Here is a 27,834-nt window from a genome sequence, read left to right as displayed (position 1 = left end):
GGTCCGTGGCACTGGGAATAGAATTTATCTTTCACATGGTCCGTGGCTGTGTGATAGACTGAATCTTTCACACGGTCCGTGGCTGTGGGATAGATTTTATCTTTCACACAGTCCGTGCCTCTAGGACAGACTTTATCTTTCACACGGTCCGTGCCTGTGGGATCGACTATTTCACACGGCCCGTGCCTGTGGGATAGACTTTATCTTTCACATGGTCCATGCCTGTGGAATAGACTTTATCTTTCACACGGTCCCTGGCTGTGGGATAGACTTTTTCACACGGTCCGTGCCTGTGGGATAGACTTTATCTTTCACACGGTCCGTTCCTGTGGGATAGACTTTACCTTTCACACGGTCCGTGACTGTGGGATAGACTTTATCTTTCACATGGTCCGGGGCTGTGGGATAGACTTTATCTTTCACATGGTCCGTGGCTGTGGGAATAGACTCTATCTTTCACACGCTCCGTGCTTGTGGGATAGACTGTATGTTTCACACGGTCCGTGCCTGTGGGATAGACTTTATCTTTCTCACGGTCCGTGGCTGTGGGGTAGACTTTATCTTTCACACAGTCCTAGGCTGTGGGAGTAGACTTTATCGTTCATACAGTCCATGTCTGTGGGAATAGACTTTATGTTTCACAAAGTCCGTGGCTCTGGGAAGAGACTTTATCTTTCACATGGTCCGTGGCTGTGGGGTAGACTTTATCTTTCACATGGTCCGTGGCTGTGGGATAGACTTTATCTTTCATATGGTCCATGGCTGTGGGGTAGACTTTAACTTTCACATGGCCCGTGGCTGTGGGATAGCCTCTATCATTCACACAGTCCGTGGCTGTGGGAATAGACTCTATCTTTCACATGGCCCTTGGCTGTGGGATAGCCTCTATCATTCACACAGTCTCTGGCTGTGGGGTAGACTTTATTTTTCACACGGTCCGTGGCTGTGGTAGTAGACTTTATCTTTCACACGGTCCGTGGCTGTGGGAATAGACTTTATGTTTCACACAGTCCGTGGCTCTGCGAATAGACTTTATCTTTCACACGGTCCGTGCCTGTGGGGTAGACTTTATCTTTCACATGGTCCGTGCCTGTGGGATAGACTCTATCTTGCACATGGTCTGTCGCTGTGGGAATAGACTCTATCTTTCACACGGTCCGTGCCTGTCGGATAAACTTTATCTTTCACACGGTCCTTGGCTGTGGGATAGACTTTATCTTTCACACGGTCCGTGGCTCTGGGAATAGAGTTTATCTTTCTCACAGTCCGTGCCTGTGGGATAGACTTTATCATTCACACGGTCCGTGCCTGTAGGATAGACTCTATCTTTCACACGGTCCGTGGCTGTGGGGTAGACTTTATCTTTCACATGGTCCGTGGTAGTGGGGTAGACTTTATCATTCACATGGTCCGTGCCTGTGGGATGGACTCTATCTTTCACATGGTCCGTGCCTGTGGGATAGACTCTGTCTTTCAAATGGTCCGTTGCTGTGGGATTAGAATCTATCTTTCACACGGTCCATGGCTGTGGGGTGGACTTTTTCTTTCACATGGTCCGTGGATGTGGGGTAGACTTTATCTATCACACGGTATGTGGCTGTGGGGTAGATTTTATCTTTCACGCGGTCCGTGGCTGTGGGGTAGATTTTATCTTTCACACGGTCCATGGCTGTGGGATAGACTTTATCTTTCACACGGTCCGTGGCTGGGGGGTAACTTTATCTTTCAAATGGCCCGTGACAGTGGGGTAGACTTTATCTTTCACACGGCCCATGCCTGTGGGATAGACTTTATCTTTCACACGGCCCGTGGCTGTGGGGTAGACTTTATCTTTCATATGGCCCGTTCCTGTGGGATAGACTTTATCTTTCACACGGTCCGTGCCTATGGGATAGACTTTGTCTTTCACACGGCCCGTGCCTGTGGGGTAGACTTTATCTTTCACACGGCCAGTGGCTGTGGATTAGACTTTATCTTTCACACATTCCGTGCCTGTGGGGTAGACTTTATCTTTCACACGGTCCGTGCCTGTGGGATAGACTTTATCTTTCACATGGTCCGGGCCTGTGGAATAGACTCTATCATTCACCCGGTCCGTGGCTGTGGGATAGACTCTATCTTTCACACGGTCCGTGGCTGTGGGATTACACTCTATCTTTCACACGGTCCATGGCTGTCGGGTAGACTTTATCTTTCACATGGTCCGTGGCTGTGGGGTAGACTTTATCTTTCACACAGTATATGGCTGTGGGATAGATTTTATCTTTCACATGGTCCGTGGCAGTGGGGTAGACGTTATCTTTCACACGGTCCGTGCCTGTGGGAACAGACTCTATCTTTCACACTGTCCGTGCCTGTGGGAAAGACTTTATCTTTCACACGGTCCGTGGCTGGGCGGTAGACTTTATCTTTCACACGGTCCTTGGCTGTGGGGTAGACTTTATTTTTCACATGGTCCGTGGCTCTGGTAGTAGACTTTATCTTTCACACGTTCCGTGGCTGTGGGAATAGACTTTATGTTTCACACGGTCCGTGGCTCTGGGAATAGAATTTATCTTTCACACGGTCCGTGCATATGGGGTAGGCTTTATCTTTCACACGGTCCGTGGTTGTGGGATAGAGTTTATCTTTCACACGGTCCGTGCCTGTGGGATAGACTTTATCTTTCACATGGTCCGTGGCTGTGGGGTAGACTTTTTCACACGGTCTGTGGCTGTGGGTTAGACTTTATCTTTCACACGGTCCGTGACTCTGGGAATAGACTTTATGTTTCACAAGGTCCGTGGCTCTGGGAATAGAATTTATCTTTCACATGGTCCGTGGATCTGGGGTAGAATTTATCTTTCATACGGTCCGTGCCTGTGGGATAGACTTTATATTTCACACGGTCCGTGCCTGTCGGATAGACTTTTTCACAAAGTCCGTGGCTGTGGGATAGACTTTATCTTTCACACGGTCCGTGCATGTGGGATAGACTTTATCTTTCACCCGGTCCGTGGTTGTGGGATAGAGTTTATCTTTCACACGGTCCGTGCCTGTGGGATAGACTTTATCTTTCACATGGTCCGTGGCTGTGGGGTAGATTTTATCTTTCACATGGTCTGTGGCTGTGGGATAGACTTTATCTTTCACATGGTCCGTGTCTGTGGGGTAGACTTTATCTTTCCCAACACCTGTGGCTGTGGGGTAAGCTTTATCTTTCACACGGTCCGTGGCTGTGGAGTAGACTTCATCTTTCACACGGTCCGTGGCTGTGGGTAGACTTTATCTTTCACACGGTCCGTGGCTGTGGTGGAGACTTTAGCTTTCACACGGTCCGTGGCTGTGGGATAGACTTTATCTTTCACACGGTCCGTGGCTGTGGGATAGACTTTATCTTTCACACGATCCGTGCCTGTGGAATAGACTTTTTCACACGGTCCTTGGCTGTGCGGTAGACTTTATCTTTCACATGGTCCGTGGCTGTGGGAGTAGTCTTTATGTTTTGCACAGGTCCGTGGCTGTGGGAATAGACTTTATGTTTCACAAGGTCCGTGGCTCTGGGAATAGAATTTATCTTTCACATGGTCCGTGGCTGTGGGGTAGACTTTATCTTTCACACGGTCCGTGGCTGTGGGATAGACTTTATCTTTCACACGGTCCGTGTCTGTGGGATAGACTTTATCTTTCACAAGGTCCCAGGCTGTGGGAGTAGACTTTATCGTTCATACGGTCCATGTCTGTGGGAATACACTTTATGTTTCACAAGGTCCGTGGCTCTGGGAAGAGACTTTATCTTTCACATGGTCCGTGGCTGTGGGGTAGACTTTATCTTTCACATGGTCCGAGGCTGTGGGATAGACTTTATCTTTCACATGGTCCGTGGCTGTGGGGTAGACTTTATCTTTCACACGGTCCTTGGCTGTGGTAGTAGACTTTATCTTTCACACGTTCCGTGGCTGTGGGAATAGACTTTATGTTTCACACGGTCCGTGGCTCTGGGACTAGACTTTATCTTTCACACGGTCCGTGCATGTGGGGTAGGCTTTATCTTTCACACGGTCCGTGGTTGTGGGATAGAGTTTATCTTTCACACGGTCCGTGCCTGTGGGATAGACTTTATCTTTCACATGGTCCGTGGCTGTGGGGTAGACTTTTTCACACGGTCTGTGGCTGTGGGTTAGACTTTATCTTTCACATGGTCCGTGGCTGTGGGAATAGTCTTTATCTTTCACACGGTCCGTGTCTCTGGGAATAGACTTTATGTTTCACAAGGTCCGTGGCTCTGGGAATAGAATTTATCTTTCACATGGTCCGTGGCTCTGGGGTAGAATTTATCTCTCATACGGTCCGTGCCTGTGGGATAGACTTTATATTTCACACGGTCCGTGCCTGTCGGATAGACATTTTCACAAAGTCCGTGGCTGTGGGATAGACTTTATCTTTCACACGGTCCGTGCATGTGGGATAGACTTTATCTTTCACCCGGTCCGTGGTTGTGGGATAGAGTTTATCTTTCACACGGTCCGTGCCTGTGGGATAGACTTTATCTTTCACATGGTCCGTGGCTGTGGGGTAGATTTTATCTTTCACATGGTCTCTGGCTGTGGGATAGACTTTATCTTTCACATGGTCCGTGTCTGTGGGGTAGACTTTATCTTTCCCAACACCCGTGGCTGTGGGGTAGGCTTTATCTTTCACACGGTCCGTGGCTGTGGAATAGACTTCATCTTTCACACGGTCCGTGGCTGTGGGTAGACTTTATCTTTCACACGGTCCGTGGCTGTGGTGGAGACTTTAGCTTTCACACGGTCCGTGGCTGTGGGATAGAGTTTATCTTTCACACGGTCCGTAGCTGTGGGATAGACTTTATCTTTCACACGATCCGTGCCTGTGGAATAGACTTTTTCACACGGTCCTTGGCTGTGGGGTAGACTTTATCTTTCACATGGTCCGTGGCTGTGGGATTACACTCTATCTTTCACACGGTCCATGGCTGTCGGGTAGACTTTATCTTTCACATGGTCCGTGGCTGTGGGGTAGACTTTATCTTTCACACGGTATATGGCTGTGGAATAGATTTTATCTTTCACATGGTCCGTGGCAGTGGGGTAGACTTTATCTTTCACCCGGTCCGTGGCTGTGGGAACAGACTCTATCTTTCACACTGTTCGTGCCTGTGGGAAAGACTTTATCTTTCACACGGTCCGTGGCTGTGCGGTAGACTTTATCTTTCACACGGTCCTTGGCTGTGGGGTAGACTTTATTTTTCACATGGTCCGTGGCTGTGGTAGGAGACTTTATCTTTCACAGGTCCCGTGGCTGTGGGAATAGACTTTATGTTTCACACGGTCCGTGGCTCTGGGAATAGACTTTATCTTTCACACGGTCCGTGCCTGTGGGGTAGACTTTATTTTTCACACGGTCCGTGGTTGTGGGATAGAGTTTATCCCTCACACGGTCCGTGCCTGTGGGATAGACTTTATCTTTCACATGGTCCGTGGCTGTGGGTTTGACTTTTTCACACGGTCTGTGGCTGTGGGTTAGACTTTATCTTTCACATGGTCCGTGGCTGTGGGAGAAGTCTTTATCTTTCACACGGTCCGTGGCTCTGGGAATAGACTTTATGTTTCACAAGGTCCGTGGCTCTGGGAATAGAATTTATCTTTCACATGGTCCATGGCTCTGGGGTAGAATTTATCTTTCATACGATCCGTGCCTGTGGGATAGACTTTATATTTCACACGGTCCGTGCCTGTCGGATAGACTTTTTCACAAAGTCCGTGGCTGTGGGATAGACTTTATCTTTCACACGGTCCGTTCATGTGGGATAGACTTTATCTTTCACCCGGTCCGTGGTTGTGGGATAGAGTTTATCTTTCACACGGTCCGTGCCTGTGGGATAGACTTTATCTTTCACATGGTCCGTGGCTGTGGGGTAGATTTTATCTTTCACATGGTCTGTGGCTGTGGGATAGACTTTATCTTTCACACGGTCCGTGGCTGTGGGGTAGACTTTATCTTTCCCAACACCCGTGGCTGTGGGGTAGGCTTTATCTTTCACACGGTCCGTGGCTGTGGAGTAGACTTCATCTTTCACACGGTCCGTGGCTGTGGGTAGACTTTATCTTTCACACGGTCCGTGGCTGTGGTGGGGACTTTAGCTTTCACACGGTCCGTGGCTGTGGGATAGACTTTATCTTTCACACGGTCCGTGGCTGTGGGATAGACTTTATCTTTCACACGATCCGTGCCTGTGGAATAGACTTTTTCACACGGTCCTTGGCTGTGGGGTAGACTTTATCTTTCACATGGTCCGTGGCTGTGGGTTAGACTTTATCTTTCACACTGTCCGTGGCTCTGGGAATAGAATTTATTTTTCACATGGTCCGTGGCTGTGGGGTAGACTTTATCATTCACACGGTCCGTGGCTCTGGGAATAGAATTTATTTTTCACATGGTCCGTGGCTGTGGGTTAGACTTTATCTTTCTCTCGGTCCGTGGTTGTCGGATAGACTTTATCTTTCACACGCTCCGTGCTTGTGGGATAGACTTTATCTTTCACACGGTCTGTGCCTGTGGGATAGACTTTTCTTTCTCACGGTCCGTGGCTGTGGGGTAGACTTTATCTTTCACACGGTCCGTGCCTGTGGGATAGTCTTTTTCACACGGTCCTTGGCTGTGGGGTAGACTTTATCTTTCACATGGTCCGGGGCTGTGGGAGTATTCTTTATGTTTCGCACAGGTCCGTGGCTGTGGGAATAGACTTTATGTTTCACAAGGTCCGTGGCACTGGGAATAGAATTTATCTTTCACATGGTCCGTGGCTGTGTGATAGACTGAATCTTTCACACGGTCCGTGGCTGTGGGATAGATTTTATCTTTCACACAGTCCGTGCCTCTAGGACAGACTTTATCTTTCACACGGTCCGTGCCTGTGGGATCGACTATTTCACACGGCCCGTGCCTGTGGGATAGACTTTATCTTTCACATGGTCCATGCCTGTGGAATAGACTTTATCTTTCACACGGTCCCTGGCTGTGGGATAGACTTTTTCACACGGTCCGTGCCTGTGGGATAGACTTTATCTTTCACACGGTCCGTTCCTGTGGGATAGACTTTACCTTTCACACGGTCCGTGACTGTGGGATAGACTTTATCTTTCACATGGTCCGGGGCTGTGGGATAGACTTTATCTTTCACACGGTCCGTGGCTGTGGGAATAGACTCTATCTTTCACACGCTCCGTGCTTGTGGGATAGACTGTATGTTTCACACGGTCCGTGCCTGTGGGATAGACTTTATCTTTCTCACGGTCCGTGGCTGTGGGGTAGACTTTATCTTTCACACAGTCCTAGGCTGTGGGAGTAGACTTTATCGTTCATACAGTCCATGTCTGTGGGAATAGACTTTATGTTTCACAAGGTCCGTGGCTCTGGGAAGAGACTTTATCTTTCACATGGTCCGTGGCTGTGGGGTAGACTTTATCTTTCACATGGTCCGTGGCTGTGGGATAGACTTTATCTTTCATATGGTCCATGGCTGTGGGGTAGACTTTAACTTTCACATGGCCCGTGGCTGTGGGATAGCCTCTATCATTCACACAGTCCGTGGCTGTGGGAATAGACTCTATCTTTCACATGGCCCTTGGCTGTGGGATAGCCTCTATCATTCACACAGTCTCTGGCTGTGGGGTAGACTTTATTTTTCACACGGTCCGTGGCTGTGGTAGTAGACTTTATCTTTCACACGGTCCGTGGCTGTGGGAATAGACTTTATGTTTCACACAGTCCGTGGCTCTGCGAATAGACTTTATCTTTCACAGGGTCCGTGCCTGTGGGGTAGACTTTATCTTTCACATGGTCCGTGCCTGTGGGATAGACTCTATCTTGCACATGGTCTGTCGCTGTGGGAATAGACTCTATCTTTCACACGGTCCGTGCCTGTCGGATAAACTTTATCTTTCACACGGTCCGTGGCTGTGGGATAGACTTTATCTTTCACACGGTCCGTGGCTCTGGGAATAGAGTTTATCTTTCTCACAGTCCGTGCCTGTGGGATAGACTTTATCATTCACACGGTCCGTGCCTGTAGGATAGACTCTATCTTTCACACGGTCCGTGGCTGTGGGGTAGACTTTATCTTTCACATGGTCCGTGGTAGTGGGGTAGACTTTATCATTCACATGGTCCGTGCCTGTGGGATGGACTCTATCTTTCACATGGTCCGTGCCTGTGGGATAGACTCTGTCTTTCAAATGGTCCGTTGCTGTGGGATTAGAATCTATCTTTCACACGGTCCATGGCTGTGGGGTGGACTTTTTCTTTCACATGGTCCGTGGATGTGGGGTAGACTTTATCTTTCACACGGTATGTGGCTGTGGGGTAGATTTTATCTTTCACGCGGTCCGTGGCTGTGGGGTAGATTTTATCTTTCACACGGTCCATGGCTGTGGGATAGACTTTATCTTTCACACGGTCCGTGGCTGGGGGGTAACTTTATCTTTCAAATGGCCCGTGACAGTGGGGTAGACTTTATCTTTCACACGGCCCATGCCTGTGGGATAGACTTTATCTTTCACACGGCCCGTGGCTGTGGGGTAGACTTTATCTTTCATATGGCCCGTTCCTGTGGGATAGACTTTATCTTTCACACGTTCCGTGCCTATGGGATAGACTTTGTCTTTCACACGGCCCGTGGCTGTGGGGTAGACTTTATCTTTCACACGGCCAGTGGCTGTGGATTAGACTTTATCTTTCACACATTCCGTGCCTGTGGGGTAGACTTTATCTTTCACACGGTCCGTGCCTGTGGGATAGACTTTATCTTTCACATGGTCCGGGCCTGTGGAATAGACTCTATCATTCACCCGGTCCGTGGCTGTGGGATAGACTCTATCTTTCACACGGTCCGTGGCTGTGGGATTACACTCTATCTTTCACACGGTCCATGGCTGTCGGGTAGACTTTATCTTTCACATGGTCCGTGGCTGTGGGGTAGACTTTATCTTTCACACAGTATATGGCTGTGGGATAGATTTTATCTTTCACATGGTCCGTGGCAGTGGGGTAGACGTTATCTTTCACACGGTCCGTGCCTGTGGGAACAGACTCTATCTTTCACACTGTCCGTGCCTGTGGGAAAGACTTTATCTTTCACACGGTCCGTGGCTGTGCGGTAGACTTTATCTTTCACACGGTCCTTGGCTGTGGGGTAGACTTTATTTTTCACATGGTCCGTGGCTCTGGTAGTAGACTTTATCTTTCACACGTTCCGTGGCTGTGGGAATAGACTTTATGTTTCACACGGTCCGTGGCTCTGGGAATAGAATTTATCTTTCACACGGTCCGTGCATGTGGGGTAGGCTTTATCTTTCACACGGTCCGTGGTTGTGGGATAGAGTTTATCTTTCACACGGTCCGTGCCTGTGGGATAGACTTTATCTTTCACATGGTCCGTGGCTGTGGGGTAGACTTTTTCACACGGTCTGTGGCTGTGGGTTAGACTTTATCTTTCACATGTTCCGTGGCTGTGGGAGTAGTCTTTATCTTTCACACAGTCCGTGGCTCTGGGAATAAACTTTATGTTTCACAAGGTCCGTGGCTCTGGGAATAGAATATATCTTTCACATGGTCCGTGGCTCAGGGGTAGAATTTATCTTTCATACGGTCCGTGCCTGTGGTGTAGACTTTAGCTTTCACACGGTCCTTGGCTGTGGGATAGACTTTATCTTTCACACGGTCCGTGGAGTGGGATAGACTTTATCTTTCACACGATCCGTGCCTGTGGAATAGACTTTTTCACACGGTCCTTGGCTGTGGGGTAGACTTTATCTTTCACATGGTCCGTGGCTGTGGGAGTAGTCTTTATGTTTCGCACAGGTCCGTGGCTGTGAGAATAGACTTTATGTTTCACAAGGTCCGTGGCTATGGGAATAGAATTTATCTTTCACATGGTCCATGGCTGTGGGGTAGACTTTATCTTTCACACGGTCCGTGCCTGTGGGATAGACTTTATCTTTCACACGGTCCGTGTCTGTGGGATAGACTTTATCTTTCACAAGGTCCCAGGCTGTGGGAGTAGACTTTATCGTTCATACGGTCCATGTCTGTGGGAATACACTTTATGTTTCACAAGGTCCGTGGCTCTGGGAAGAGACTTTATCTTTCACATGGTCCGTGGCTGTGGTGTAGACTTTATCTTTCACATGGTCCGTGGCTGTGGGATAGACTTTATCTTTCACATGGTCCGTGGCTGTGGGGTAGACTTTATCTTTCACATGGTCCGTGGCTGTGGGATAACCTCTATCTTTCACACAGTCCGTGGCTGTTGGAATAGACTCTATCTTTCATACGGTCCATGGCTTTGGGATAGACTTTATCTTTCACACGGTCCTTGGCTGTGGGAATAGACTTTATGTTTCACACGGTCCGTGGCTCTGGGAATAGACTTTATCTTTCACACGGTCCGTGCCTGTGGGGTAGAATTTACTTTCACAAGGTCCGTGCCTGAGGGATAGACTCTATCTTGCACATGGTCTGTCACTGTGGGAATAGACTCTATCTTTCACACGGTCCATCGCTGTGGGTTAGACTTTATCTTTCTCTCGGTCCGTGGTTGTCGGATAGAGTTTATCTTTCACAAGGTCCGTGGCTGTGGGAATAGACTCTATCTTTCATACGCTCCGTGCTTGTGGGATAGACTTTATCTTTCACACGGTCTGTGCCTGTGGGATAGACTTTTCTTTCTCACGGTCCGTGGCTGTGGGGTAGACTTTATCTTTCACACGGTCCGTGCCTGTGGGATAGACTTTATCTTTCACACGTTCCGTGTCTGTGGGGTAGACTTTATCTTTCACACGGTCCCAGGCTGTGGAAGTAGACTTTATCGTTCATACGGTCCATGTCTGTGGGAATAGACTTTATGTTTCACAAGGTCCGTGGCTCTGGGAAGAGACTTTATCTTTCACATGGTCCGTGGCTGTGGGGTAGAATTTATCTTTCACATGGTCCGTGGCTGTGGGATAGACTTTATCTTTCACATGTCCGTGGCTGTCGGGTAGACTTTAACTTTCACATGGCCCGTGGCTGTGGGATAGCCTCTATCATTCACACAGTCCGTGGCTGTGGGAATAGACTCTATCTTTCACAGGGTCCATGGCTGTGGGATAGACTTTATCTTTCACACGGTCCGTGGCTGTGGGGTAGACTTTATTTTTCACACGGTCCGTGGCTGTGGTAGTAGACTTTATCTTTCACACGGTCCGTGGCTGTGGGAATAGACTTTATGTTTCACACAGTCCGTGGCTCTGCGAATAGACTTTATCTTTCACACGGTCCGTGCCTGTGGGGTAGACTTTATCTTTCACATGGTCCGTGCCTGTGGGATAGACTCTAACTTTCACATGGTCCGTGCCTGTGGGATAGACTCTGTCTTTCAAATGGTCCGCTGCTGTGGGATTAGACTCTATCTTTCACATTGTCCATGGCTGTGGGATTAGACTCTATCTTTCACACGGTCCATGGCTGTGGGTTAGACTTTATCTTTCACATGGTCCATGGCTGTGGGGTAGACTTTATCATTCACATGGTCCGTGCCTGTGGGATAGACTCTAACTTTCACATGGTCCGTGCCTGTGGGATAGACTCTGTCTTTCAAATGGTCCGCTGCTGTGGGATTAGACTCTATCTTTCACACGTTCCATGGCTGTGGGGTGGACTTTATCTTTCACATGGTCCGAGGATGTGGGGTAGACTTTATCTTTCACACGGGCCTTTATCTTTCACACGGTCCGTGCCTGTGGGGTAGATTTTATCTTTCACACGGTCCGCGGCTGTGGTATAGACTTTATCTTTCACACGCTACGTGGCTCTGGGATAGACTTTATCTTTCACACAGTCCGTGGCTGTCGGATAGACTTTATCTTTCACACGGTCCTTGGCTTTGGGGTAGACTTTATCTTTCACATGGTCCATGCCTGTGGGATAGACTTTTTCACACGGTCCGTGCCTGTGGGATAGACTTTATCTTTCACACGGTCCGTGCCTGTGGGATGGACTTCATCTTTCACACGGTCCGTTGCTGTGGGGCAGACTTCATCTTTCACACGGTCCGTGTCTGTGGGATAGATTTTATCTTTCACACGGCCCGTGCCTATGGGGTGGACTTTATCTTTCACACGGTCCGTGGCTGTGGGACAGACTTTATCTTTCTCATGGTCCATGCCTGTGGGATAGACTTTATCTTTCACACGGTCCGTGGCTGTGGGAATAGACTCTATCTTTCACACGCTCCGTGCTTGTGGGATAGACTTTATCTTTCACACGGTCCGTGCCTGTGGGATAGACTTTATCTTTCACACGGTCCGTGGCTGTGGGGTAAACTTTATCTTTCACACGGCCCTTGCCTGTGGGATAGACTTTATCTTTCACACGTTCCGTGTCTGTGGGGTAGACTTTATCTTTCACACGGTCCCAGGCTGTGGGAGTAGACTTTATCGTTCATACGGTCCATGTCTGTGGGAATAGACTTTATGTTTCACAAGGTCCGTGGCTCTGGGAAGAGACTTTATCTTTCACATGGTCCGTGGCTGTGGGGTAGACTTTATCTTTCACATGGTCCGTGGCTGTGGGATAGACTTTATCTTTCACATGGTCCGTGGCTGTGGGGTAGACTTTATCTTTCACATGGCCCATGGCTGTGGGATAGCCTGTATCATTCACACAGTCCGTGGCTGTGGGAATAGACCCTATCTTTCACAGCTCCATGCTTGGATAACTTTATCTTTCACACGGCTCGTGGCTGTGGGGTAGACTTTATCTTTCACACGGTCCGTGGCTGTGGTAGTTGACTTTATCTTTCACACGGTCCGTGGCTGTGGGAATAGACTTTATGTTTCACACAGTCCGTGGCTCTGCGAATAGACTTTATCTTTCACACGGTCCGTGCCTGTGGGGTAGACTTTATCTTTCACATGGTCCGTGCCTGTGGGATAGACTCTATCTTGCACATGGTCTGTCGCTGTGGGAATAGACTCTATCTTTCACACGGTCCGTGCCTGTGGGATAAACTTTATCTTTCACACGGGTCGTGGCTGGGGATAGACTTTATCTTTCACACGGTCCGTGGCTCTGGGAATAGAGTTTATCTATCTCACAGTCCTTTCCTGTGGGAAAGACTTTATCATTCACACGGTCCGTGCCTGTGGGATAGACTCTATCTTTCACACGGTCCGTGGCTGTGGGATTAGACTCTATCTTTCACATGGTCCGTGGCTGTGGGATTAGACTCTATCTTTCACACGGTCCATGGCTGTGGGGTAGACTTTATCTTTCACATGGTCCGTGGCTGTGGGGTAGCCTTTATCATTCACATGGTCCGTGCCTGTGGGATAGACTCTATCTTTCACATGGTCCGTGCCTTTGGGATAGACTCTGTGTTTCAAATGGTCCGTTGCTGTGGGATTAGACTCTATCTTTCACACGGTCCATGGCTGTGGGGTAGACTTTATCTTTCACATGGTCCGTGGCTGTGAGGTAGACTTTATCTTTCACACGGTATGTGGCTGTGGGATAGATTTCATCTTTCACACGGTCCGTGGCTGTGGGATAGACTTTATCTTTCACACGGTCCGTGGCTGGGGGGTAGACTTTATCTTTCAAATGGCCCGTGGCAGTGGGGTCGACTTTATCTTTCACACGGCCCATGCCTGTGGGATAGACTTTATCTTTCACACGGCCCGTGGCTGTGGGGTAGACTTTATCTTTCTCACGGCCAGTGGCTGTGGATTAGACTTTATCTTTCACACGTTCCGTGCCTCTGGGGTAGACTTTATCTTTCACACGGTCCGTGCCTGTGGGATAGACTTTATCTTTCACATGGTCCGTGCCTGTGGGATAGACTCTATCATTCACCCGGTCCGTGGCTGTGGGATAGACTCTATCTTTCACATGGTCCGTGGCTGTGGGATTACACTCTATCTTTCACACGGTCCATGGCTGTCGGGTAGACTTTATCTTTCACATGGTCCGTGGCTGTGGGGGATAGACTTTATCTTTCACACGGTCCGTGGCTGTGTGATAGATTTTATCTTTATACATTCCGTGGCTGTGGGAGTAGACTTTATCTTTCACACGGTCCGTGGCTGTGGGAATAGACTTTATGTTTCACAAGGTCCGTGGCTCTGCGAATAGACTTTATCTTTCACATGGTCCGTGACTGTGGGGTGGACTTTATCTTTCACACAGTCTGTGCCTGTGGGATAGACTTTATCTTTCACCGGTCCGTGGCTGTCGGTAGACTTCATCTTTCACACGGTCCCTGCCTGTGGGATAGACTTTATCTTTCACACGGTCCGTGGCTGTGGGAATACACTCTATCTTTCACACGGTCCGTGCCTGTGGTATAGACTTTATCTTTCACACGGTCCGTGGTTGTGGGGTGGACTTTATCTTTCACACGTCCCGTGGCTGTGGGGTAGAGTTTATGTTTCACACGGCCCGTGGCTGTGGATTAGACTTTATCTTTCACATGGTCCGTGGCTGTGGCGTAGACTATATCTTTCACATGGTCCGTGCCTGTGGGAAAGACTCTATTTTTCACATGGTATGTGGCTGTGGGATAGACTTTTTCTTTCACATGGTCCGTGGCTGAGGGAATAGACTCTATCTTTCACCCGGTCCGTGGCTGTGGGATAGACTTTATCTTTCACATGGTCCGTGGCTGTGGGGTAGACTTTATCTTTCATACGGTCCGTGGCTGTGGGAGTAGACTTTATCTTTCACACGGTCTGTGGCTGTGGGAATAGACTTTATGTTTCACAAGGTCCGTGGCTCTGGGAATAGACTTTATCTTTCACATGATCCGTTGCTGTGGGGTAGACTTTATCTTTCACACGGTCCGTGCTGTGGATCGGACTTGTCTCACACGGTCCGTGCGTGGAAATAGGACTTTATGTTTGCACGACGTTTCGGGCGTGGGAATAGACTTATTCTTCACACGGTCCGGCCTCATGGGATAGACTTTATCTTTCACACGTCCGTGACCTGGTGGGATAGACTTCATCTTTCACCACGCGTGGCTGTGGATTACTTTAATCTTTCACACGTTCCGTGGCGGGTAGTAGGACTTATCTTTCACACGGTCCGTGGCTGGGGGAATAGACTTTATGTTTCACACCAGTCGCGTGTTGGGCTCTGGGAATAGACTTATCTTTCATCACGGTCCGTGCGTGGTGTAGACTGTTATTCTTTCACATGGTCCGGGCCTGTGGGATAGACTCGATCTTGCACATGGTCTGTCGCTGCTGGGAAATTAGAACTCTAAATGCTTTCCCACGGTCCGTGCCTGTGGGATAAACTTTATCTTTCTCCCGGTCCGTGGCTGTGAGATAGACTTTATCTTTCACACGTTCCGTTGCTCTGGGAATAGAGTTTATCTTTCTCACAGTCCGTGCCTGTGGGATAGACTTTATCATTCACACGGTCCGTGCCTGTGGGATAGACTCTATCTTTCACATGGTCCGTTGCTGTGGGATTAGACTCTATCTTCCACACGGTCCATGGCTGTGGGGTAGACTTTATCTTTCACATGGTCCATGGCTGTGGGGTAGACTTTATCTTTCACACGGTATGTGGCTGTGGGATAAATTTTATCTTTCACACGGTCCGTGGCTGGGGGGTAGACTTTATCTTTCAAATGGCCCATGGCAGTGGGGTAGACTTTATCTTTCACACGGCCCATGCCTGTTGGATAGAGTTTATCTTTCACACGGCCCGTGGCTGTGGGGTAGACTTTATCTTTCATATGGCCCGTTCCTGTGGGATAGACTTTATCTTTCACACGGTCCGTGCCTATGGGATAGACTTTGTCTTTCACACAGCCCGTGGCTGCGGAGTAGACTTTATCTTTCACAAGGCCAGTGGCTGTGGATTTGACTTTATCTTTCACACGTGCCGTGCCTGTGGGGTAGACTTTATCTTTCACACTTCCGTGCCTGTGGGATAGACTTTATATTTCACATGGTCCGGGCCTGTGGGATAGACTCTATCATTCACCCGGTCCGTGGCTGTGGAATAGACTCTATCTTTCACATGGTCCGTGACTGTGGGATTAGACTCTGTCTGTCACATGGTCCATGGCTGTTGGGTAGACTTTATCTTTCACACGGTCCGTGGCTGTTTGATAGACTCTATCTTTCACATGGTCCGTGCCTGTGGGATAGACTCTATCATTCAACCGGTCCGTGGCTGTGGGATAGACTCTATCTTTCACACGGTCCGTGGCTGTGGGATTGACTTTATCTTTCACACGGTCCGTGGCAGTGGGATAGACTTTTTCACACAGTCCGGGGCTGTGGGATAGACTTTATCTTTCACACGATCCATGCCTGTGGAATACACTTTATCTTTCACATGGTCCGTGGCTGTGGGATAGACTTTTTCACACGGTCCGTGCCTGTGGGATAGACTTTATCTTTCACACGGTCCGTGGTTGTGGGATAGACTTTATCTTTCACACGGTCCGTGCCTGTGGGATAGACGTTATCTTTCACACGGTCCCTGGCTGTGGTATAGACTTTATCTTTCACACAGTCCGTGGCTGTGGGATAGACTTTATCTTTCACACGGTCCGGGCCTGTGGGATAGTCTTTATCTTTCACACGGTCCGTGGCTGTGGGGTAGACTTTATCTTTCACACGGTCCGTGGCTGTTTGATAGACTCTATCTTTCACACGGTCTGTGTCTGTGGGGTAGACTTTATCCTTCACACGGCCCGTGCCTGTGGGGTAGACTTTATCTTTCACTCGGCCCTTGACTGTGCGGTAGACTTTATCTTTCACATGGTCCGTGGCTCTGGGAATAGAGTTTATCTTTCACACGGTTCGTGGCTGTGGGATGGACTCTATCTTTCACACGGTCCGGGCCTGTGGGATAGACTATCTTTCACACGATCCGTGGATTATGGAATAGACTTTATCTCTAACACGGTCCATGCCTGTGGGATAGACTCTATCTTTCACATGGTCCGTGGCTGTGGGATAGCGTCTATCTTTCACACAGTCCGTGGCTGTGGGAATAGACTCTATCTTTCACACGGTCCATGGCTGTGGGATAGACTTTATCTTTCACACGGTCCGTGGCTGTGAGGTAGACTTTATTTGTCACACGGTCCGTGGCTGTGGTAGTAGTCTTTATCTTTCACACGGTCCGTGGCTGTGGGAATAGACTTTATGTTTCACACGGTCCGTGGCTGTGGGAATAGACATTATCTTTCACACGGTCCGTGCCTGTGGGATATGCTTTATCTTTCACACGGTATGTGGCTGTGGGATAGATTTTATCTTTCACACGGTCCATGGCTGTGGGGTAGACTTTATCTTTCACACGGCCCGTGGCTGTGGATTAGACTTTATCTTTCACACGGTCCGTGGCTGAGGGATAGACTTTATCTTTCACATTGTCCGTGGCTGTGGGAACCGACTCTATCTTTCACACTGTCCGTGCCTGTGGGATAGACTTTATCTTTCACATGGTCCATGGCTGTGGGGTAGACTTTATCTTTCACACGGCCCGTGGCTGTGGATTAGACTTTATCTTTCACACGGTCCGTGGCTGAGGGATAGATTTTTTCACACGGTCCGTGCCTGTGGGATAGACTTTATCTTTCACACGGTCCGTGCCGGTGGGATAGACTTTATGTTTCACACGGTCCCTGGCTGTGGGATAGACTTTATCTTTCACACGGTCAGTGCCTGTCGGATAGACTTTATCTTTTACATGGTCCGTGGCTGTGGGATAGACTTTATCTTTCACACGATCCGTGGCTGTGGGAATAGACTTTATCTTTGACACGGTCCATGGCTGTGGGATAGACTTTATCTTTCGCACGGTCCATGGCTGTGGGAATAGACTCTATCTTTCACACTGTCCGTGGCTGTGGGAAAGACTTTATCTTTCGCACGGCCCGTGGCTGTGTGGTAGACTTTATCTTTCATACAGTCCGTGGCTGTGGGGTAGACTTTATTTTATACACGGTAAGTGGCTGTGTGATAGACTTTTTCACACGGTCCGTGCCTGTGGGATAGACTTTATCTTTCACATGGTCCGTGGCTGTGGGATAGACTTTTTGACACGGTCCGTGCCTGTGGCATAGACTTTATCTTTTACACGGTCCGTGGCTATCGGATAGACTTTATCTTTCACAAGGTCCGTGCCTGTGAGATAGACTTTATCTTTCACACGGTCCGTGGCTGTGGGAATAGACTCTATCTTTCACACGGTCCGTGCCTGTGGGATAGACTTTATCTTTCACACGGTCCATGCCTGTGGGGTAGACATTATCTTTCACACGGTCCGTGGATGTGGGGTAGACTTTATTGTTCACACGGTCCGTGACTGTGGGGTAGACTTTATCTTTCACACGGTCCGTGCCTGTGGGATAGACTTTATCTTTCACACGGTCCGTGGCTGTGGGATAGACTCTATCTTTCACACGGTCGTTTCCTGTGGGATAGACTCTATCTTTCACACGGTTCATGGCTGTTGGAATAGACTTTATCTTTCACACGGTCCGTGGTGTGGGATAGACTTTATCTTTCACACGGTCCGTGCCTGTGGGTAGATTTTATCTTTCACACGGTCCGTGGCTGTGGGATAGACTTTTTCTTTCACATGGTCCGTGGCTGTTGGAATAGACTCTATCTTTCACACGGTCCATGGCTGTGGGATAGACTTTATCTTTCACACGGTCCGTGGCTGTGTGGTAGACTTTATCTTTCATACATTCCGTGGCTGTGGGAGTAGAGTTTATCTTTCACACGGTCCGTGGCTGTGGGATAGACTTTATGTTTCACAAGGTCCGAGGCTCTGCGAATAGACTTTATCTTTCACATGGTCCGTGGCTGTGGGGTAGACTTTATCTTTCACACGGTCCGTGCCTGTGGGAATGACTTTATCTTTCACATGGTCTGTGTCTCTGGTATAGACTTTATCTTTCACACGGTAATTGGCTGTGGGATAGACTTTTTCACACGGTCCGTGCCTGTGGGATAGACTTTATCTTTCACACGGTCCGTGCCTGTGGGATAGACTTTATCTTTCACACGGTCCGTGGCTGTGGGATAGACTCTATCTTTCACACGGTCGTTGCCTGTGGGGTAGACTCTATCTTTCACACGGTTCATGGCTGTTGGAATAGACAAAGTCTATCCCACAGCCACGGACCGTGTGAAAGATAAAGTCTATCCCACAGGCACGGGCCGTGTGAAAGATAAAGTCTACCCAACAACCAAAGGCCATGTGAAAGATAAAGTCTACCCCCCAGCCATGGACCGTGTGAAAGATAAAGTCTATCCCACAACCAGGGACCGTGTGAAAGATAAAGTCTACCCCCCAGCCATGGACCGTGTGAAAGATGAAGTCTACCCCACAGCCACGACCATGTGAAAGATAAAGTCTACCCCACAGCCATGGACCGTGTGAAAGATAGAGTCTTTCCCACAGCCACGGACCATGTAAACGATGAAGTCTATCCCACAGCCTCGGACCGTGTGAAACATAAAGTCTATTCCCACAGCCATGGACTGTGTGAAAGAAAAACTCTATTACCTAGCAACGTACCATGTGAAAGATAAGTCTACCCCACAGCCACAGACCGTGTGAAAGATAAAATCTATCCCACAGGCACGGACCGTGTGAAAGATAAAGTCTATTCCACAGCAACGGACCGTGTGAAAAAGTCTATCCCACAGCCACGGACCGTGTGAATCATAACGTCTATCCCACAAGCACGGACCGTGTGAAAGATAAAGTCTATCCCACAGGCACGGACCATGTGAAAAAGTCTATCCCTCAAGCGTGGACCGTGTGAAAGATAAAGTCTATCCCAAAGGCACGGACCGTGTCAAAGATAAAGTCTACCCGACAGCCACGGACCATGTGAAAGATAAAGTCTATCCCACAGGCACGGACAGTGTGAAAGATAGAGTCTGTTCCCACAGCCATGGACCGTGTGAAAGATAAAGTCTACCCCACAGCTACGGACCGTGTGAAAGATAAAATCTATCCCAAAGCCACATACCGTGTGAAAGATAAAGTCTACCCCACAGCCACAGACCATGTGAAATATAAAGTCTACCCCACAGCCATGGACCGTGTGAAAGATAGAGTCTAATCCCACAGCCACGGACCATGTGAAAGATAGAGTCTATCCCACAGCCACGGACCGTGTGAAAGATAGATTCTATCCCACAGACACGGACCGTGTGAATGATAAAGTCTATCCCACAGGCACGGACTGTGTGAAAGATAAACTCTATTCCCAGAGCCACGGACCATGTGAAAGATAAAGTCTATCCCACAGGCACGGACCGTGTGAAAGATAAAGTCTATCCCACAGGCACGGACCGTGTGAAAGACAAAGTCTGTCCTGGAGGCACGGACCATGTGAAAGATAAAGTTTACCCCACAGCCTCGGACTTTGTCAAAGATAAAGTCTATCCCACAGGCACGGACCATGTGAAAGATAAAGTCTATCCCACAGGCACGGACCATGCGAAAGATAAAGTCTATCCCACAGCCACGGACCGTGTGAAAGATGAAGTCTATTCCCAGACCCATGGACCTTGTGAAACATAAAGTCTATTCCCACATCCACGGACCGTATGAAAGATAAAGTTTACTCCCACAGGCAAGGACCGTGTGAAAGATAAAGTCTACCACACAGACATGGACCGTGTGAAAGATAAAGTCTATCCCACAGCCAGGGACCATGTGAAAGATAAAGTCTATCCCACAGGCACGGACCCTGTGAAAGATATAGTCTATTCCCACAGCCACGGACCGTGTGAAAGATAAAGTCTATCCCACAGCCACGGACCATGTGAAAGATACAGTCTATCCCACAGGCACGTACCGTGTGAAAGATAAAGTCTATCCCACAGACACGGACAGTGTGAAAGATAAAGCCTATCCCACAGTCACGGACCGTGTGAAAAACTCTATCCCACAGCCATGGACCGTGTGAAAGATAAAGTCTCCCCCACAGCCACGGACCGTGTGAAAGATAGAGTATACCCCACAGCCACGGGCAGTGTGAAAGATAAATCTACCCCACAGCCACGGGCCGTGTGAAAGATAAAGTCTACCCCACAGCCACGGACCGTGTGAAAGATAAAGTCTCCCCCACAGCCACGGACCGTGTGAAAGATAGAGTCTATCCCACAGCCACGGACCGTGTGAAAGATAAAGTCTATCCCACAGGCACGGACCGTGTGAAAGATACACTCTATCCCACAGGCACGGACCGTGTGAAAGATAAAGTCTATCCCACAGCCACGGACCGTGTGAAAAAGTCTATCCCACAGCCACGCACCATGTGAAAGATAAAGTCTATTCCCACAGCCACGGACCGTGTGAAAGATAAAGTCTACTCCCACAGCCACGGACCATGGGAAAGATAAAGTCTACCACAAAGACACGGACAGTGTGAAAGATAAAGTCTATCCCACAACCACGGAGCTTGTGAAAGATAAAGTCTACCCCACAACCACGGACCGTGTGAAAGATAAAGCCTATTCCCACAGCCACGGACCGTGTGAAAGATAGAGGCTATTCCACAGCCACGGACTATGTGAAAGATAGAGTCTATCCCACAGGCATGGACTGTGTGAAAGATAAAGTCTATTCCCACAGCCACGGACCGTGTGAAAGATAGAGGCTATTCCACAGGCATGGACCGAGGGAAATATAGAGTCTATCCCACAGCCACGGACCCTGTGAAAGATAAAGTCTATCCCACAGGCACGGACCGTGTGAAAGATGAAGTCTATTCCCACAGCCACGGACCGTGTGAACATTAAAGTCTATTTCCACAGAAACCACGGGACCGGTGAAAGATAGTCTATTCCCACTAGCCACGGACCGTAGGTGAAAGATAAAAGTCTTGATGCCCACAGCCACGACCGTGTGAAAGATTAAAGTCTATCCCACAGCAGGAACGTTGTGAAAGTTAAAGTCTACCCCCCACAGGCCACGGACCGTGTGAAAGATAGCGTTCTATTCACACAGCCAACGAGCCGTTGTGAACAGATTAAAGTCTATCCACAGCACGGACCCGTGTGAAAGATAAAAGTCTATCCACCAGCCATTGCACCGTGTGAAAGATAAACGGTCTATCACGGACCGTGTGAAAGATAAAGTCTATCCCACAGGCACGGACCATGCGAAAGATAAAGTCTATCCCACAGCCACGGACCGTGTGAAAGATAAAGTCTATACCACAGCCACGGACCATGTGAAAGATAAAGTCTATCCCACAGGCACGGACCGTATGAAAGATAAAGTCTACCCCACAGCCACGGACAATGTGAAAGATAAATTCAATTCCCAGAGCCACGGACCTTGTGAAACATAAAGTCTATTTCCACAGCCACGGACCGTGTGAAAGATAAAGAGTACTCCCACAGCCACGGACCATGTGAAAGATAAAGTCTACCCCACAGCCACGGACCGTGTGAAAAGGTCTATCCCACAGGCACGGACCGTGTGAAAGAAAAGACTACCCCACAGCCACGGACCATGTGAAAGATAAAGTCTATCTCATAGGCACAGACCACGTGAAAGATAAAGTCTATTCCCACAGCCACGGACCGTGTGAAAGATAAGGTCTATCCCACAGCCACGGACCATGTGAAAGATAAAGTCTATCCGACAGGCACTGACCGTGTGAAAGATAAAGTCTATCCCAAAGCAATGGACCGTGTGAAAGATAAAGTCTATCCCACAGCCACGGACCATGTGAAAGATAAAGTCTATCCGACAGGCACTGACCGTGTGAAAGATAAAGTCTATCCCACAGCCAGGGACCGTGTGAAACATAAAGTCTATCCCACAGGCACGGACCGTGTGAAAGATAAAGTCTATCCCACAGGCACGGACCGTGTGAAAAAATCTATCCCTCAGCCACGGACCGTGGGAAAGATAAAGTCTAATCCACAGCCACGGGCCGTGTGAAAGATAAAGTCTACCCCACAGCCATGGACCATGTGAAAGATAAAGTCTATCCCACAGGCACGGACAGTGTGAAAGATAGATTCGTTTCCCACAGCCACGGACCGTGTGACAGATAAAGTCTACCCCACAGCCATGGACCGTGTAAAAGATAAAATCTATCCCAGAGCCACATACCGTGTGCAAGATAAAGTCTACCCCACAGCCACGGACCATGTGAAAGATAAAGTCTACCCCACAGCCATGGACCGTGTGAAAGATAGAGTCTATTCCCACAGCCACGGATCATATGAAAGTTAGAGTCTATTCCACAGCCACGGACCGTGTGAAAGATAGAGTACATCCCACAGGCACGGACCATGTGAAAGATAAAGTCTATCCCACAGGCACGGACCGTGTGAAAGATAAAGTCTACCCCACAGGCACGGACCATGTGAAAGATAAAGTCTACCCCACAGCCACGGGCCGTGTGAAAGATAAAGTCTACCCTGTAGACACGGGCCGTGTGAAAGAAAAAGTCTATCCCATAGGCACGGACCGTGTGAAAGATAAAGTCTATCCTACAGGAACGGGCCATATGAAAGAAATGTCTACCCCACAGCCACGGGCCGGGTGAAAGATAAAGTCTACCCCACAGGCACGGGCCGAGTGAAAGATAAAGTCTACCCCACTGCCACAGGCCGTGTGAAAGATAAAGTCTACCCCCCAGCCATGGACCGTGTGAAAGATAAAGTCTATCCCACAGCCAGGGACCGTGTGAAAGATAAAGTCTACTCCCCAGCCATGGACCGTGTGAAAGTTGAAGTCTACCCCACAGCCACGACCATGTGAAAGATAAAGTGTACCCCACAGCCATGGAACGTGTGAAAGATAGAGTCTTTCCCACAGCCACGGACCATGTAAACGATGAAGTCTATCCCACAGCCTCGGACCGTGTGAAACATAAAGTCTATTCCCACAGCCATGGACTGTGTGAAAGAAAAACTCTATTACCTAGCAACGTACCATGTGAAAGATAAAGTCTACCCCACAGCCACAGACCGTGTGAAAGATAAAATCTATCCCACAGGCACGGACCGTGTGAAAGATAAAGTCTATTCCACAGCAACGGACCGTGTGAAAAAGTCTATCCCACAGCCACGGACCGTGTGAATCATAAAGTCTATCCCACAAGCACGGACCGTGTGAAAGATAAAGTCTATCCCACAGGCACGGACCATGTGAAAAAGTCTATCCCTCAAGCGTGGACCGTGTGAAAGATAAAGTCTATCCCAAAGGCACGGACCGTGTCAAAGATAAAGTCTACCCCACAGCCACGGACCATGTGAAAGATAAAGTCGATCCCACAGGCACGGACAGTGTGAAAGATAGAGTCTGTTCCCACAGCCATGGACCGTGTGAAAGATAAAGTCTACCCCACAGCCACGGACCGTGTGAAAGATAAAATCTATCCCAAAGCCACAGACCGTGTGAAAGATAAAATCTATCCCAAAGCCACATACCGTGTGAAAGATAAAGTCTACCCCACAGCCACAGACCATGTGAAATATAAAGTCTACCCCACAGCCATGGACCGTGTGAAAGATAGAGTCTAATCCCACAGCCACGGACCATGTGAAAGATAGTCTATCCCACAGCCACGGACCGTGTGAAAGATAGAGTCTATCCCACAGGCACGGACCATGTGAATGATAAAGTCTATCCCACAGCAACGGACAGTGTGAAAGATAAACTCTATTCCCAGAGCCACGGACCATGTGAAAGATAAAGTCTATCCCACAGGCACGGACCGTGTGAAAGATAAAGTCTATCCCACAGGCACGGACCGTGTGAAAGACAAAGTCTGTCCTGGAGGCACGGACCATGTGAAAGATAAAGTTTACCCCACAGCCACGGACTTTGTCAAAGATAAAGTCTATCCCACAGGCACGGACCATGTGAAAGATAAAGTCTATCCCACAGGCACGGACCATGCGAAAGATAAAGTCTATCCCACAGCCACGGACCGTGTGAAAGATGAAGTCTATTCCCAGACCCATGGACCTTGTGAAACATAAAGTCTATTCCCACAGCCACGGAACGTATGAAAGATAAAGTCTACTCCCACAGGCAAGGACCGTGTGAAAGATAAAGTCTACCACACAGACATGGACCGTGTGAAAGATAAAGTCTATCCCACAGCCAGGGACCATGTGAAAGATAAAGTCTATCCCACAGGCACGGACCCTGTGAAAGATATAGTCTATTCCCACAGCCACGGACCGTGTGAAAGATAAAGTCTATCCCACAGCCACGGACCATGTGAAAGATACAGTCTATCCCACAGGCACGTACCGTGTGAAAGATAAAGTCTATCACACAGACACGGACAGTGTGAAAGATAAAGCCTATCCCACAGTCACGGACCGTGTGAAAAAGTCTATCCCACAGCCATGGACCGTGTGAAAGATAAAGTCTCCCCCACAGCCACGGACAGTGTGAAAGATAGAGTCTACCTCACAGCCACGGGCCGTGTGAAAGATAAATCTACCCCACAGCCACGGACCGTGTGAAAGATAAAGTCTCCCCCACAGCCACGGACCGTGTGAAAGATAGAGTCTACCCCACAGCCACGGACCGTGTGAAAGATAAAGTCTATCCCACAGGCATGGACTGTGTGAAAGATAAAGTCTATTTCCACAGCCACGGACCGTGTGAAAGATAGAGGCTATCCCACAGGCATGGACCGAGGGAAAGATAGAGTCTATCCCACAGCCACGGACCGTGTGAAAGATAAAGTCTATCCCACAGGCACTGACCGTGTGAAAGATAAAGTCTATTCCCACAGCCACGGACCGTGTGAAACATAAAGTCTATTCCCACAGCCACGGACCGTGTGAAAGATAAAGTCTATTCCCACAGCCACGGACCGTGTGAAACATAAAGTGTATCCCACAGCCACGGACCGTGTGAAAGATAAAGTCTATCCCACAGCCACGGACCGTGTGAAAGATAAAGTCTACCCCACAGCCACGGACCGTGTGAAAATAGAGTCTATTCACACAGGCAACGACCGTGTGAAAGATAAAGGCTATCCCACAGCCACGGACCGTGTGAAAGATAAAGTCTATCCCACAGCCATGCACCGTGTGAAAGATAAAGTCTATCCCACAGGCACGGACCGTGTGAAAGATAAAGTCTATCCCACAGCCACGGACCGTGTGAAAAAGTCTATCCCTCAGCCACGGACCATGTGAAAGATAAATTCTATCCCACAGGCAAGTACCGTGTGAAAGATAAAGTCTATACCACAGCCCCGGACCATGTGAAAGATAAAGACTATCCCACAGGCACGGACCGTATGAAAGATAAAGTCTACCCCACAGCCACGGACAATGTGAAAGATAAATTCAATTCCCAGAGCCACGGACCTTGTGAAACATAAAGTCTATTCCCACAGCCACGGACCGTGTGAAAGATAAAGGGTACTCCCACAGCCACGGACCATGTGAAAGATAAAGTCTACCTCACAGCCACGGACCATGTGAAAAAGTCTATCCCACAGGCACGGACCGTGTGAAAGATAAAGACTACCCCACAGCCACGGACCATGTGAAAGATAAAGTCTATCTCACAGGCACAGACCACGTGAAAGATAAAGTCTATTCCCACAGCCATGGACCCTGTGGAAGATAAAATCTATCCCACAGCCACGGACCATGTGAAAGATAAAGTCTATCCGACAGGCACTGACCGTGTGAAAGATAAAGTCTATCCCAAAGCAATGGACCGTGTGAAAGATAAAGTCTATCCCACAGCAACGGACCGTGTGAAAAAGTCTATCTCACAGCCAGGGACCGTGTGAAACATAAAGTCTATCCCACAGCCATGGACCGTGTGAAAGATAAAGTCTATCCCACAGGCACGGACCGTGTGAAAAAATCTATCCCTCAGCCACGGACCGTGTGAAAGATAAAGTCTAATCCACAGCCACGGGCCGTGTGAAAGATAAAGTCTACCTCACAGCCATGGACCATGTGAAAGATAAAGTCTATCCCACAGGCACGGACAGTGTGAAAGATAGAGTCGGTTCCCACAGCCAAGGACCGTGTGAAAGATAAAGTCTACCCCACAGCCATGGACCGTGTGAAAGATAAAATCTATCCCACAGCCACATACCGTGTGAAAGATAAAGTTTACCCCACAGCCACAGACCATGTGAAAGTTAAAGTCTACCCCACAGCCATGGACCGTGTGAAAGATAGAGTCTATTCCCACAGCCACGGACCATGTGAAAGTTAGAGTCTATTCCACAGCCACGGACCGTGTGAAAGATACAGTCTATCCCACAGGCACGGACCATGTGAAAGATAAAGTCTATCCCACAGGCACGGACCGTGTGAAAGATAAAGTCTACCACACAAGCACGGACCATGTGAAAGATAAAGTCTACCCCACAGCCACGGGCCGTGTGAAAGATAAAGTCTACCCTGTAGACACGGGCCGTGTGATGGACAAAGTCTATCCCACAGGCACGGACCGTGTGAAAGATAAAGTCTATTCCACAGCAACGGACCGTGTGAAAAAGTCTATCCCACAGCCACGAACCGTGTGAATCATAAAGTCTATCCCACAAGCACGGACCGTGTGAAAGATAAAGTCTATCCCACAGGCACGGATCATGTGAAAAAGTCTATCCCTCAAGCGTGGACCGTGTGAAAGATAAAGTCTATCCCAAAGGCACGGACCGTGTCAAAGATAAAGTCTACCCCACAGCCACGGACCATGTGAAAGATAAAGTCGATCCCACAGGCACGGACAGTGTGAAAGATAGAGTCTGTTCCCACAGCCATGGACCGTGTGAAA

Source organism: Cervus canadensis, chromosome 26 (genome assembly GCF_019320065.1).
Source record: "Cervus canadensis isolate Bull #8, Minnesota chromosome 26, ASM1932006v1, whole genome shotgun sequence".
NCBI classification, from domain to species: domain Eukaryota; kingdom Metazoa; phylum Chordata; class Mammalia; order Artiodactyla; family Cervidae; genus Cervus; species Cervus canadensis.
Note: the sequence above shows the minus strand (reverse complement) of the source record.